We start from the raw sequence: 15,443 nt of genomic DNA on the forward strand, positions 1-15,443 counted from the left end.
AGAGGCAGCATGAGGAAGATCCAAACAGGCTTGGTTGGAGAGGATAGCATTGAAAAGGGTGAGCCCTGTGAGGGCAAGAAGGGGTGCTCATGCCTATCAGAACACAAGGAAAGGGCGTCCTTGCTTTGTAAAGGAACCACAGTTCTGTGCCTCAGAGGCAAGGAAAAATCCATGACTCCTCCTCCAGAGGAAGTGTGTGTTTTCTGCTGCTGATCAAATTACCAAATGGTCAAGTCTTATTAAGAACTGCTTGCTGTGAACTGAGGTGCTGGTGGAGCCTGTGCCACTGATGTAATTGAGCTGCTTGAGGGGACTTAGATCTGGCTGTGGCACGGCTGCATGGCCCTTCTGCACAAGCTCCCTCTGCATTGTGGGAATAGTGGACCCATAGCTCTTTGTGGCAGTGCAGTGGGCTCCAAGTCACTCAGAAGTGTCTGACCCACTCTAGAGATCTTGTATTTTATGTGTGGATACACCTTCATTTGGAAAAATGCAGGACTAAATATAGCAGTAGACAGGCTTTGACTGTGCTCCTTCATCCCCTTCCCGAAGATCAAGGAGATTTTACAAACCCGCACCACAATACTGAGTTATATTTGTACATAACATCAAGAGTGGCCACATTTGACAGTGCTGAAGTAAAAGTTCTCTAAAAATCTGGAATCTCTTTCTGTAACTACTGAAAAAAACCTGCTGGCTTTTTAAATTCATCTCACTAGTTAGTGTATAAGCCAGGAGTGCAGGGCAGCAGTGGCTGCATGTGCTGTGTTGCAGCCCCATGTCAGAGAGGTGAAGTGGAGGTATCTACCCTCCTTCTGACAGCCTTCTTTTTGTGGGCAGACACCCACCCCTGTGTGCACACCTTGAGACAGGTGTGTGCTCCAACCAGGGTGCATGGATGGATGAATGCAGGAAATGGGGTGTGAGGGTATATTTTGGTGGGTTGCTGTGCTTTACAAGTGTAACCTCACTTCATCGGCTTCCCATCTTTAAAACGGAGGGAATATAAACTCCTCTCTAATTTAAAGATAAATTAACTTCTGCTTCGGAAGCATTCAAGTGGCATATTGAGAAGCACCACAGGAGAGTCCATGAAGAGATAAATTATTTTATGCAGAGGGAAGGGATTTGGTTAGTGTATATTTAAGCAGAGGCTGAAACTAGATGGTAGGTGAAGGGAATAAAACAATACATGGCACAGCTGTGCATTGACACCATCTATGTCACACATCTGAGTGAGGCACAGGGTTTCATCAGAAAAAATAGTATGTGGCCTTATAATGAAATGCTGTATTGTAAGTGAAAGGGGAGCAGAAAATCTTAAACCTGCCATTTCCTAACTTTTGAACAGTTGACTTTGCACCACAATGTTCTTTCACTATTGTTGGTTTTGCATGTAGCACAATACAAAGCAGAAAGATCTTTTATTATTAAATGAAAGTGACAACAGGATGGATATGTGTGGCACCAGGCTGCACAGGAATGCAGTGGAGTCAGCAGTCCAGTACATGATTGCTTAATCCAGGATTTGGGCAGTCTGAAGGCAGTAACAGAGCACTGCACAACCCATGTTAGAGAGGAGCAGTTAAGGACTGCATCTCTGTATTTCTGTCCCCACCCCCAAGTTATTTTGTTTCCCATGTAGTCACCTGTACCACTGCAAATCAGGCTAATACATGAAGATGCATTTTGCTTGTACCTCACACACTGCTCAGGAGGTAAGCAGTGAATACATCTAGTTCAGCATATACTCCTGGCTTCCACCATGTGCTTTGTGCTGCCTTGCAGAACTCTTTTTGTGTTAGACAAAGGTGAAACGTTAACATGAGGATAATAGTGAAGAAAGTTGACTTTTGGTGCTTAGAAGTAATAATAGATGCTTGCCTCTCCACGAACTTTGTGTCACTCAAGCTTAACCTTTACAAGCTTTTGTAGAATAAGAGATAGATTAGGTCTGTAGGAGAACTGAAGGTTAAAAAAAAAAAGAAAAAAAAAAGAAAGACCTTAAATCCCAAAGGCATGGAGAAGAAGCTGGAGGTGTGATTGCATTGTGTCAGGCAGCAGTTGTTCTCCTCCTCTTTGAAGCAGCCCTGATTCTCACAGGATAGTGTAATACTGTAGTATTACAGCCTCCTCTATTCTGTGAACCAATAGACAATATTTAGACGAGCAGGAGACCCTCAGCAAATTTTAGCCTACAGCAATATCTCTAGTTTCTTACTCTATTATTTCATGTTTGCTTTCAGACAATGTAGGACCAGCACCACAGCCAAATGAAGCTGTGCCATACTCACTTTTTGGTCCTGCCTCCTCCTCACCTCCTTTCTTGCACCCCATGAAAAAGAGGAAATAATGTGGGGGTGGGAATGAAATGCCAAAGTGGGTAGGCAGAGCTGCTGCCCTAGTAATTACCTGGTCGCAAGGCAAGTTTATGGTGACTTAAGACCTAGAGCCACAATTGCCTTGTGGAGTGTCATTAAGTGGTATAGACCGCCAGGTTTCTCAAGATCATGGGATAGAAATTGCTCTAATGGATGGATCAGTAAAGATAATGAAGATAATTTATAAATAAATGTATACATTAATTAAGTATCCCGAGGGTGATAAGTATATGCACGTAGGAGAACAGCAGGACTAGGAGTGTAAAAGCAAAACCAGTTCAGATGCCTTTCCGTATCTCTCACTGCACTGCTCCTCCAGGACTGGGGCACCAATCATCATGAAACCCCACACTCTTCTCAGCATTACCAGAAGCCTCGTTCTAAAGTCTGAGTCAGACCCTTCTTTCAAAGGGTTCACATTTACATGCATTTGGGGGCATGAGGGGACCCCAATGTGTTGAGGTGTGAGGACTCTGTTATATGCTGAAGTCTCTCTGCTGCACAAAAGCAATGTAAGCACAGGCCCTGAAGTTAGTGGGAATGTAATGCTATGCAGTATAAGCTAGTCTCAAACAGAGCCGCTCTGATTCCTCCACCCCTTCTGACCCCAATTTTATGTTCCCATCCTTAATTTTTCTGCTGCTGCTTGTAAAGTCAGAGCATGAGATCTGAACTAACTGAACACTTCTGGAGTGTTTTCTTTTTTTAGATTTATGCAGTTAGTTTCAGCTCCCCAAACAAGCTCTTCATGCAGCTGTGTGAGTATCGGTTCTGGTGCAAGGGAGTGGGCAAGATCTCAGCTGGGGGCAGAACTGCTGGATGCAATGCTGACTGGGGCACAGCTGACTTGGATCAACCTCGTCTAGTAAGAATCACAGCTTCATTAAATATTCTGAGTGCTTCATGTTGTTTCTGGCCCAGCAGAAGTGAGCTAAATACAGACCTTGATTACAGACTATGCCTAAATAATTGTCTAGTCCAAAGACATGCCTAGAAATCTCTATCACCCCCATTGATCCAGAATGAAAAGCCTCCAACTTCCAAAGCAGTCGTTCACAGAGTTTGTTGTTGCCTGCACACGTTAATGCTTGTAACAACTTTGAGCCTTTTCTGTTCATTGTATGGGGTGGTAGCAGGTTGTGGTGTAAGTGTATGACATGCTTGTAGTACAGGGATTGTGCAGATCAAAACTAACTGTGGGGAGAGTAAAAGAAAAAGGAGGCAGTGAAGAACTAGTAGAGGAAGGAACACAAAAAAATAATCCAAGCCGTCTTTATAGATCAGCCAGAATATTTACAGCTACAGTTGAGAGATGAGTTATTGAATGATACCTGTTTTCACCCTGGCCATAGCTTTCAGAAATGCATGCAAGTACAATTATCTTCACCCAAGCGGTAAGCATTTGGACAGTTTTCAAAACTAAATGTTGTTTATGAATCGATTTTTGCCTCCTTAAGTTCAGCTCAGCTATCCTTGCAGCATACCAAGTGCCGTAACCAGCCTGATGGATCACACAGGGGTTATGTTTTGCATCTGGAGTCCTGCAAGAGCTCGTCCTGAAGAGATGCTTTCAGACATCTGTACCTGGAGTGGGAACAAAAAAAGCAGCGACGGGAAGATTTACCTGTCTCCCCTCTCAGTGTAATACTAAAGGCTCTGTCCTTTAAGGGCTGTCCTTTGTAATTGTGCAGATAACTCTAGTACTGCTAGTGTGTTTTCATTGTTTGTTAGTAGCATAAGCGTTGAAGGTAACAGGGGCTTGACACTTTCTTCTAGGCCAAATCCTATAGTCAGCTCTCAGCTTTAACTTGAGCAAACTCTAGATGTGAAAACTGCAGGGATTTCTCTGCATTCAGGTTTTTAGAACTATATTGGCTGTAAAATTGCCTATAATGAGGACTTCAGTCTCTGAAGAACCTGTGCTGGCTGCTGTCAGGGACAGAAAGTGCATTGGATTGGTGAAGTAATCCGGTAATGCAAATTCTTCATATTTCATCAAGGGAGCATCTACTCTGCAGTCCCAAATGCTTCTTGGCAAAACAGGCTGGCAGCACTGAGCTCTGGCAAGATGGTAGTGCTGTTATTTCTCCCAGAGGGCCAGAACTAAAATACCTCCCGCCTCTCTGGGAAAGTCTATAAATAGAGGTCTGCTGGGAGCCCAGTCTCACATTCACAGAGGCAACTGCCATTGCCATCTGGGATTGCAGTTGACCCCTTGTTCCTTCTTCATTTCCACTCTTTCCTTCGTTGCTTGTATTTGTGGGATTTTGAGGTGAGCTGGTCCAGGGAATTAAACCAACTGAAAAGTAATCATAGAACAGAAAAGACTGGTGCTTGCACAAATTGCATGTTATTTCCTCCGCATTTCTGGCTACCCCCAGAGAAACCGACTCTATCTTCCACGAGACTTTCTGAAGTGTTGGGCAAAGAAGTAGAGCAACGTGCAAGGAGGCTTAGGGATTGAAGTTTAATCCATGTCTATGTAGTAAACTTCCAGAGAAAGGCACGTATTCAAACTGGAACATCAATCATATGCTATTTACTAAATGCAGTCATAGTTATTATTTCTGTACCTGAAAACCAAGCAAAGGGTGAAACCTTGTAGGTTTTCAGACTGAGACAGCAAAACAACTAGCTCAGAACTACCAAGCTGTAGTTAGCTCACAAGTCACCCTGAACTCATGAGCCCTTGCTATATCTCCTCTTTCCTGAGAAAGTGCTGTGTTCCTGTGCAGGAGGGAGTGTGTCCTCAGGGAAGGGCACAGCCTAAATGCAAGCAGGAACACCAGCTTGGGAAAGCAGCACTACAACAGATGTCATCAGCTATGAAGATGTATCTGTTGCATATTTTTTTTTCCCCTAGTTGTTTATCCCGTTAAATGCTACTGCCTAATAAAACCATGGGAGGATATATTTTAACTGACCACTGCGACGTGTGTTGGAAGAAACCTTTACTAAAGATGTCCCTGGTGCCATGTATTTTGCTGGAGGGACCAAGTGACATCTGCTTTATCAAGATGCAGCAAATGCCATTTCCTGTCTAGTCAGGGGCATCAAGCCAAATACTGGTCTCAGTTGTCAGCCAGTCAATTATTTGATTACGGATGTACAGCCAGCTTGTGATTGTGTATTGTCCTTCAGCTAGACTGCAAAGATTACATATACATTTAACAGTCAGTGTTGGGCTTATTTGCAGCTTAAAACTATTACTTATCAACGCAGAGGGCTGGCCTCATGGAAGTTAATTGCTCCCAACTCCTCTATTGTTCAAAAATTTGATGTGCAGTGATGAGTTTGCTCAAGTCCTCATTCTGTGGGGTTCTTTGGAAAAAAGAATCAGTTTCTTCTTCCCTGCAAGATGAAAGAAGTCGTACTTTTTTCCACTTATATCCCTAAATAAATTAAGATTTTCTGGCAATGGTGCTCATTTCACCTCTTGGTTTTCAGAAATGCTATTCATCCAGAGAAAACAATTCTGTCTGTTGGCTTGAGAATCCAGATGTTTGTCATGTTAGACCATGTGGAGGCTGCATCTTAGTCCATCTGTATTGCCAGGATCAGTGCCCCAGGGACTCAGCATAAAAACACTTTGATCCCTCCCAGTGACAGGGTTTTTGCTAACAAGCCTCCAGACATTTCAGATGGTATGTCATCACCCTTGCTAAACTAGAACAGAAAGATGAAACAAAAGTATATCCAAAGACCTTTAATAACATCAGTCGAAGGAGAACGAGTAAAACATCCCAGGTGAGACACTTCTGTAAAAAGCATTAACACTGGCCATATGACTGTAACGAGGATGGAGAAGCTTTTTCCCCCACCCTTTTGCTTTTTTCTTGTCCTTTTCTTCAGAGATAAAAGAGACGATAGGAGCTATGAACTGTGAATTGCAAAGAACAAAGCACTTAACATCTTTTAAATAGCTTGATAAGGTCAAAGTAACGAAAAAGTCTAAAATGCACAGAACAGAGAATGAACCTGAAAAAGTCCTAATATGTTTTATACTGAGTGTCCCCCCTGCAAATTGTACCTCTCAGTGATGGCCTGATTAGTCCAAATTTTTCCCACCCTTAACAGCAACTAAGCTACAAACCTCCTGCACACGGTGATAGGATTTATGCTTTTAATTCCCACTGTTATAGAGCTGAAAATATACCCCATTGCTTTTACCTTTTAAAATCCAGACTGCGTATGCAGTGGGCATGTGAATTGTGCAACCAGGGTTTTGGAAAAAGTTCTTCAAAATGGCAATTATTTGATGCTCTAGCACTAGGACAATAAGTAAGAAGTTAACTAATACCTTCTGTCAAAGGAGCACTCTGGTCAGTGAATAACTGATGCAGGTAGCATTGAGTTTTGTGCTAGGTAAATGAAATCTAGGGAGTTCACAATCTAAGTGCGTTACTGGAGCAGAAATCAGATTGCCAACAAGGCAGTATATGATTAGCATTAGCAGAGTGACTTTCAATAGATCATGTAAATGAAGCAGGGAGGGCAGCAAGGCCAAAACCATTGTCTTAATTAATAGAAAGCATGCTTTGTACATGATCTTGTTGCTTAAAGAGAAATAACTGTGAAGGAGAGAGAATATTAAAATGCAAGGTTTTGTCTAACATGCCCAATCACGCTCCTCCCACTTCTGGAGAATAATTTGGCAGAAGAGAAGCAATTTGATCTGAAAGAGTAACTCTGCATCCAAAGGCATGGGAAGTTTTACCACCTGGAGAATGGAAAAAATGGAGAATAGATGATGATCCGTCATGACCTAGTGGAGCAGAAACATTTACGTAGCACATCAGTTGGGCTATGGTGCTTTAAACATGTGGTAATAAAAGCATCAATTAATGAAAGAAGAGCTACCTACAAGTCTAGGAAATCAAAGGACAGATAACTCTTAAACAGTGTGATAGGACTGATCAGTTCATCTTGTCAAGCACCATTCCGTAGTTTCCTTGACTACTTATTATTAATAGTGATGATCCACATTAAAAGCATTAATGAAAAATGACCATGCATTAGGATATATGTAAACCAAGCAGTAGATTATTTGTCTCTAAGAGGCTGATGCTTCTGGAAGTATGCCTTTCATCTTTTTTCCAAGGTTATTATTTGAAAAGTTATTTCATTTTTTTTTAAACGACAAGCAAGCAAACAATCCTCCTCTTTCTTCCTCACCCTCTCCAAGATATTTCTTCCTCCCAACCCTTACCAAAATATTTTTATCTCCCTTTATATTATAATTTGGAACTGCAGCAAGGAGAAAGCTTCTTGAAGCACTAACTCATCCGTACCATGCAGGGTAAAAGAAGAACATGTTTCTCCTGACACTGACTTCTTTTTGGCTCCTCCATAGTCTCATTAACATTCCTTTTTCCATCCAGAGCATCTCTCTGTTTTCAAGCTGGGTAATGTTTGCATTATGGCTGAAACAACCCAGAAAAGTTGGATTGCTTATACAAAGTATTTCTTAGGGAATGGCACCCTAAGAAACGTTTTCCTGCCAGAGCTCCCAGCTGTCCTCTTGACAGAAACTCTTGTGGCAATGAGTGTAAATAGCTCAGTTAGTGGTTCTAGGGTAAATGTGAAAACTCTCCTCGATGCCAAAGGGAGATTTCTCAGGAGCATTTCACAATGTCACTCTCCACAAACATCAAGCCATGCCTGGTGGCAACCAGGCTGACATTGTTTCAGTATTTCTCTTCTCTTGATTATACTTTGACAGACTGTTTAGTTGTTGAGAGTTTTTTTCATTTATTTAATGGCAGCTTTGCAGTGTTCGTTTATGCTAGCTAAGTAGAAGTGTGCCCACTAGTGTGTCAGCCAATCTTTCCTCCCTTGACAAAGCAGGGATGCAACCAGCTCTACTACTGTGTTTATGGTACACCCTGATCAGAGTTTGCTTCCTTGTGGTTTTTTTTTTGTAGTGTGACTTTTGTGAATATGGGTACATATCAACCATGTTAAGATTCCTGAAGACATTGTATCATCCTTGCTTGTCTTCTCAAGCTCTAAAGCAAAACAGCATCTTTATATACTGCCTTTCTGCATAAGTCAGGTGATTCAACTGCAGGGAACATCTGAAGTATACTGGTCACATCATTGAACTGTCCAATTTTGTTATGCAGCTAAAGAAGAGGAAGAAAATTACACCTGAGAAACACCAGACCATGTCTCTAATGACCTTGAAAAAGATCCTAGTGACATGTAGTGGTAGAGAAGAAAGGTAAAGATAATTTTTCTTGCAGATGCACCTCATCCTTTGGCACAAATTGAAAAATACCCCCTCGCTGGAAGACTCTTGACAGTATCTTTAAAGATTATGGGTGGATTTGTTAGGACCCTTCTTGTTCTATCCCAGTGTCACTGCCATCAAACAACACTGGAACAAGTAGAAGCCTTAGCAAGGGCAAAGGGGGATTCCACTCCTTTGTGTCTCTAATAGGTGTAGATTGATGCCCTTTACCTCTTGGGCTGTACCTACAGAGACACCTTGGAGATTGCTCATATTAGCTGAGGAACTCTTGCCTATTGTCCTGATCTTCAAACTGTGGGATATACATTAGTTTTCCTTCTGTCAGCGAATGAAGTAGAACTTGGTAGCTTATTGTCTATTTCTGAAGTCTTTCAGCATTAATTCACAGTTTTGTTTCCTTTCTTAGGTTCTGTTAAATGCTGCTATGAATTCTGATCATGTTTTTGCAAGGCACAAGCCTTTTGTTAAATTGACTATTCTGGAGACTGAGAATCCTTTGTTAACAGTTGTGTTTATAAACAGCAGCTGAGTCAGCTGAAATACCAGATAATAGTAATTGCAGAGAATTTGTATTTAACTAAAAAGTCCAATTTTATGTGAGCCAGAGAAGCTTTTTTTTCTTTCCCCTGAAGTATTGTGCATGTTCTCATTCTAAGCCTATCCCTGAGAGAATTTAAATTTACTCTTTCCTGGCTTTTGAGACACACACAGCAAGACATCAATGCTCGGTGGGTAAGAAAGCGCTGAAATGAGGGAAGAGGCAGAAGCTTACAAAAGAAAGTTCCTTGTCTGTATTTACTTGTTTGTGATATCAGTCTGCAGTGTCTCTGAGGGTACATTTACAATGCTGAGCGCAGGAAGTACACTGTGCTGTGGGTAAGGTGGGTGAGAGTCAACTGTCTCATGAAAGCCATGTAATTCATGGCATTTTTGTTAGTCTGGCTGTGGTGTTACACTTCTGCTGTTGCTGCTGCTGTGTGGCTTTGTGATGAGAATGTGGTCCTGGCTGCCCAGGGCAAAGCTCAGTGCCCTGCATGTGTGTGAGGACACGCACGGGAGGAACAAGCACCTTGCACGTGTCTTTCGCTGTCCACATGGCCTTGGTGAGGAGTTTTAACACTGATGCTTTGAGATTCCTTTCTTCTGCCACAGTGGTGGGAGGGCAGACTCTCATTTACACAGAAACCTCTGTGAGCAGCAGGCCCAAAGTTTTTAATGGAAATACCTGCAGACAACAAAAAAAGGAGTTCTGCTTCTATGCTTTTGTGAAACTTAGGCTTTGTTCCTCAAAGGCTTTATGCCGATAAGAACAAAAGAACAAAACCCTACACATAAATGGCTATTTCTGTCAGCATCCCTAGAGGTGACGTCTCCTCTGTCCACTCCTGGCTCTGGAGGTACTGGCTGCTGGGAGCACACCATCATGAGGAGCACGAGAGTTTCCTTGACTTGTCATGCTGGTTACCTGTCTGAGAGGACATGCTGATGGGGAAACTGTTTGGAAGAGACATTCTGAGTGTCAAACTTTTTTGGTCTTACTGAGGTGCTGTGACTATTCCAGAATTTTGCAAACATCATTGTATTTTCCTGAAAATGTGGCAAGTTACTCTTTTTTGATTTTTCCTTTCCCCACCCCCCGCACTTTAGTTCTGTTTTACTTGTCCTTTCTTTATGCTTTTCAATTTTTTATCCTTTTTTTTTTCTTTTTTTCTCATTCTTTTTCTTTTCTTTTAGGTAAAGCTGGTTGTGTTCTTCTTACTCTCCAGTCAATAGCACATTAGGACAGTGGCAAAAAATTTAACACCCTTCTTTTTCTTTCTTTCAGGCAGTTGACCCCAAATCTTTTGGTTTACAGACTGTAAAACCATATTCCTTTACTCTACTTTAACTCTACTGGCATAAGAGCTCCCTTTCTCAAAATGATAGATACATGATATATGAGGTAAAGGTTCTACACAACTTAATTTTTTAATATATCTATAGTGGTATATCTAACTACATGTGAATCCTGTATAATGGGTAAGTAGTTCATGGTGGTGTAGCAGAAGAGCCTAAGGGACAATGGCAAAGCTATCAAGCTTGTAACTTTCTTTGTTGGGGTTTTAGTAGCAAAACCACCTCAAGTAGAAGATGTGAAAGTTATGGTGGTATAGCATTCATAACCTCAAGTAATTCCAGCAAAATACATAATTCAAGCCTACTGCAACTCCAAACATAGTAGAGCAAGAGGGAGTTGATGTGCTGCAGCTATTCCACTGTCCATATTGACACCACTGGTTGTTCCCAACAGCACAGAAAAGCTTGGCTTAAATATCAATGATGATAACACTAGCCAGGGCATGAAGTTACTAAGTGCATGTTGAGTCAGAGATGGAAAAATACTGGTGTCAATTTATAACTAAAGTTTAATCCAAACACAGAAGCTATTCCCATATGCTAAAAGCACCAATCACATTAGAGTTATAAATAAATGAAAAAGGTCTCTGTTGTCAACGGCGCACATGCGGACAGGGATAAGATATACAACCAATTTACTCCCTTGCTCCTGAGAGCAGCTCTATGGGTATGAAAGATTTAACTGCATCCACATTAGAGAAGCTGTGCTGGTTTTAGTCCATTGTAGCTAGACAGCTTGTTATGCTAGTGTAGATGAAGACCTGAGGTTGAGACATGCTGAGGGACAGAACATCACTTGTATTTTCTCTGTAGTTAACATAAAACATACACAGAAATGAAATGCTGTGCATTAATAATTTCCGCTAATTTATTATGTCAAGTGCAGAATAGAAAGTCATTATATTTCCACCGTACATCACTCTAGCATAAAAACTTCATAAGCCATTAGTATAATGATTTCTACCATTACTTGTCAGTAAAGTGTGAAAATATTTTTTTATTATCCATTTACATTAATTCAGCATGCACACATTTAGTCAGAAACATGGACCTTTTGAAGTGATTGCTTCCCATTGATTAATGTAGCCAGAAGTTTCCTGATTTGTCAAATGCCACAGAACATTTTATTAATGGTGCCTGTTTTGTGTATAAAGCTTTGCATCTGAAGAGATTTCATCTATTAAATAGTAAGGTTTAGGGGTACTAAGAGTTGAGTTAAACAAGAAAATATTTCTACTGGGGTTGCTGTGTTGAGGACTCTGTTCCTAATGCATACTAGCAGTGAATCTTTTGCCTTCAGATGAGTCAGAGGCTGAGTTTGTATCATTTCTAAGGTAAAGAACCATCCTGATATAGTGAGCCATCTATATGCAATAGAATTTAAAATGTTGTTCGCCCTCCTCTGAGAAGGAACTTTCCCTGCCACACTTACGTTCATTCAGGATTGGATGTCAAAATCCACTGGTAAACTTTAGTCTGGGTATAAGGAGGCAATCTTCACATAGCTGACCATCTTCTCCCTTTAAAATAGCAGCTAAAGGACAAAACTGGTTTTTGCTGGGAATTTTTGATTCTTTAACACCAAAATTTTTCAAGGGAAGAAGAAGGAGTTTCTGGAAAGAACTAGACACGTGCCCTTCGATAAGCAGTAACCTTGTGCTAGAACAAGGACCAGGGGCTTAAAATTTTGGGATTTGACTCCTCAATTCAAATCAGTAATACAAACCTCTTCCACCAGCTGTGCTGTAAGAATATCGACTTGGCTCTTCCTTCAGCAGTTCTATTCAGCAGCTAACATGGTGACTGAGACTTAATCTGATCCCCCATAACTAGAGACCCTCTCTGCCAGGTCTTGAGGCCTCTTTTTTTATCCTAGTTTGAAATGTTTTTTTTCCCTTTCTAATCCAGAAAGAGGAGATATTTGAAACCTTGGACTGGAGACAGTAAAAGCGTTTTCTGTTTACTCACTGTAATGCAGAGCTGGGTTGAAAGCAGCAATGTTTACCTCGATTCCTTTTGTTTTCTCTTTCTGTGAACATTCAAGCAAAAAAGATTTTGTCCTCCACATCTGCAGAAAAACAATTTTAGCAATTTATTTAAAAGTGTCCTTGGAAACCAAATATTATATTTTGCCAAGGCAAGCACTGTTGCTCAAGGAGCTTGAATATGCACTCAGCTGGGTAATAGGAACAACATCATGTGACTAATAAAATCAATGTCTGCTAAGTAATGTGGTTCAAACTGGAAATGTTTTCGATCAATCCAGGGTTTGTTTTTTTCTTTTTCTGACTGAAGAAGAAAACAGAACTAGTCTAGTGCAAATATATTCTTATAGAAAAAGTTTTTATAAAGCAGAATATGAATAGATCCCATTAACTCTCCATGAAGATAGCATCTCTGATTTAATGCTATCTCAACTTTGTTGAAGTAGCATTAGCCCTTGCCTTCATATAAAGTGTTCCATTCAATTAAGCCAATTTCTGCCCTTAGTCCTGACATGGTTTGTTTTTACAATGCACTTTGAGTATTGAAACGCAGGCTAACCTATCATTAAACATAGCTGGGAAGAGATCTAGCATAATTATATGCTTTCTTATTCCTGAAGTGACTGATAAATATTAGCACTAAAAATCACTGGCAAACCATGAAACAACAGGACACTGCAAATATGGAAAGGGAGCTTGAGGGGGTAACACTGACAGCGTCAAAGAGTTCAGATCCTTCTTCAAAGACAGGTGAGGATATTTTATGCCCACCTTTACATGTCGCCATGTGAAATTTGGCTGAAGAAGAGGCATCCCTGGCTCATACCAAGGTAAGAAAGAGCAAAATGACAGCTCACAGCATTCAGCTTTTGTTCATTGAGAATCATCTAGAAACAACATTCCTTTGGAATATGATTTTTTCTTTCATTTCTACCTAATCCTCATACTAGTAAAGTATACTAATTTCAGACCAACTCCTCCATTTAAGGACTGCAGATATGATTCCCATGAAAGCAAAATGAGGGAAAATCTCTAGTGTGAAAATAAAGCAAGCTGTCCAATTAAATCACCATACTGATTCCTAATTCCACTGTGGCCTGTCTGAGAAGGCCATTAGGAACAAAAAAGCCTCTCTGAGGAACATTTTTCTGGCACTTCACACTCAGGAGGAAAGTATCTGCAGGCAGCCAGGCATGCAAAGTGCCTGGAAAAGGTGGAGACACTTAGGAAACTGAAGTTGTGCAGCATTCTGTGCACTATTGGAAGGAAAAATAGAAATGTTTAAATACAGTAAGTAATGCTAAGCAGGAACTGCTGTGATCCAGATGACACCTGAGTTTTACAGCGAAGCAAAGACACTCAGCACCAGATCCCCTCCTCTTTGGTGCCTATCACTTACAAAAGGTTGCAAAGTAGGCAAAGGTAGATGCCCCACAGCCTTATGGACAGACAGTTGTGGGGCACATGCAGTCTGTCCATCGTAAGCTAATGAAACTGTGTACTCCTTGGGAACTGCACTGAGGAGGAGAAAATAGTGTTTACTTACCTTACCAGAAAGCTGCAATAAATGCTTTGATACATAATGTTAAACAGGCAATTAATAGACAAACATTTCTATATCTAGAAATATAGTGGAATTTGAGTTAATCCCTAATGGCACAGAGCAATACCACTAAGCTTATTAAACTTCATATCCAAAGGCAGTATGTTTACTACAGGGCTTTCATATTTAGTGGTGAAATTCCAGGCAGTTATATCTTCTAATTTGAAGATAAACACAGATAGATCCATCATTCAGAAACAGTCAGCTGTAAACTGAAAACCAAGGAGTAAAATGCAGTGGATTAAACACGGTGCCTGTGTGCTGCCTTCTATCACCATATAGCAGGACACTGTTTTAGTATCTATGAGATCTGGCAACAGAAAGGAAGATTATAGAGGAACACATTTGTTTTACAGAGCAATGCACTCCGAGGACTGTGTACAGAGTACAGAGGCAAGCCAGTGAATTTCTGCACCAAAGTCAACAAATAAGCTGGTTGACAGTGTTTGTTTTGTCTCTCTGTTACACTCAGCCAAAGCAATCAAAACTCAGTAACCATGAAGGGACAGTATGAGCAAGATCTAGAGTTAATGGATGAACCACAGCAGTTGTTCAAGCTTAAAGAGAGCCTGCACACCAGAATTTGAATCTCCCTTCTACTCGTGGTAGCAATAGAAGTGGTTTCTTCTTGCAACATTAAACATAACCCCCAGAATAACAGGTAAAGAGTGAATGCTAGCCTGAGGGCTGTTATACTGTCTCTCAGCTTGTTTTCTTGGCAGCATTACAGAGGAGTGTAATTCTGTGAATCATGAATACAATTCATACTAGCCAAACTGACCTTTGAAAATTGGGAGTAGGCAAACATATCAGAAAAAGATTCAAGCTCTAACAAGTAATCTGATAAAATAAATGAATGATATTTACAGACCCTGCCAGTCTATTAAGAGGTCACTTTAACAGCCCTGGAGGTCCAAATGTGAAGGTTTTCACTCTCTCATGCATACCTGAGCAACCATTCATACATATTTAGTAGTAAGGTGTATTAGAACTATTTTGGCTGTCATGCAGAAGGCTCAGTGATAAATTTGTATGCAGAATGCAATGTGTGGTACAGAAAACTATGTATTTGTGGCTCTGAGTTTTCATTAAGCTCCTGACAACCTAGAGAAGCCCAGCCGAGAGAGAGGGTGAGAGATGAAGACAGGAAGACTATGGCAGATGTGTAAAAACTCTGCATTATCACCTACAGCTGACCATGACCTAGGGTAGCACAAGGACCCTGTTTTGAGCAGGCAACACCATTCTTTCCAATGGTGCCTTCCAGCCAACACATCCCTAGATCTGTGCAAGTACACAGGAGGAACCTACCTGAGCAGATGTGG

Source organism: Empidonax traillii, unplaced genomic scaffold, assembly GCF_003031625.1.
Source record: "Empidonax traillii isolate 1590-97213 ecotype Southwest subspecies unplaced genomic scaffold, ASM303162v1 scaffold215:size2007263, whole genome shotgun sequence".
Classification (NCBI taxonomy): domain Eukaryota; kingdom Metazoa; phylum Chordata; class Aves; order Passeriformes; family Tyrannidae; genus Empidonax; species Empidonax traillii.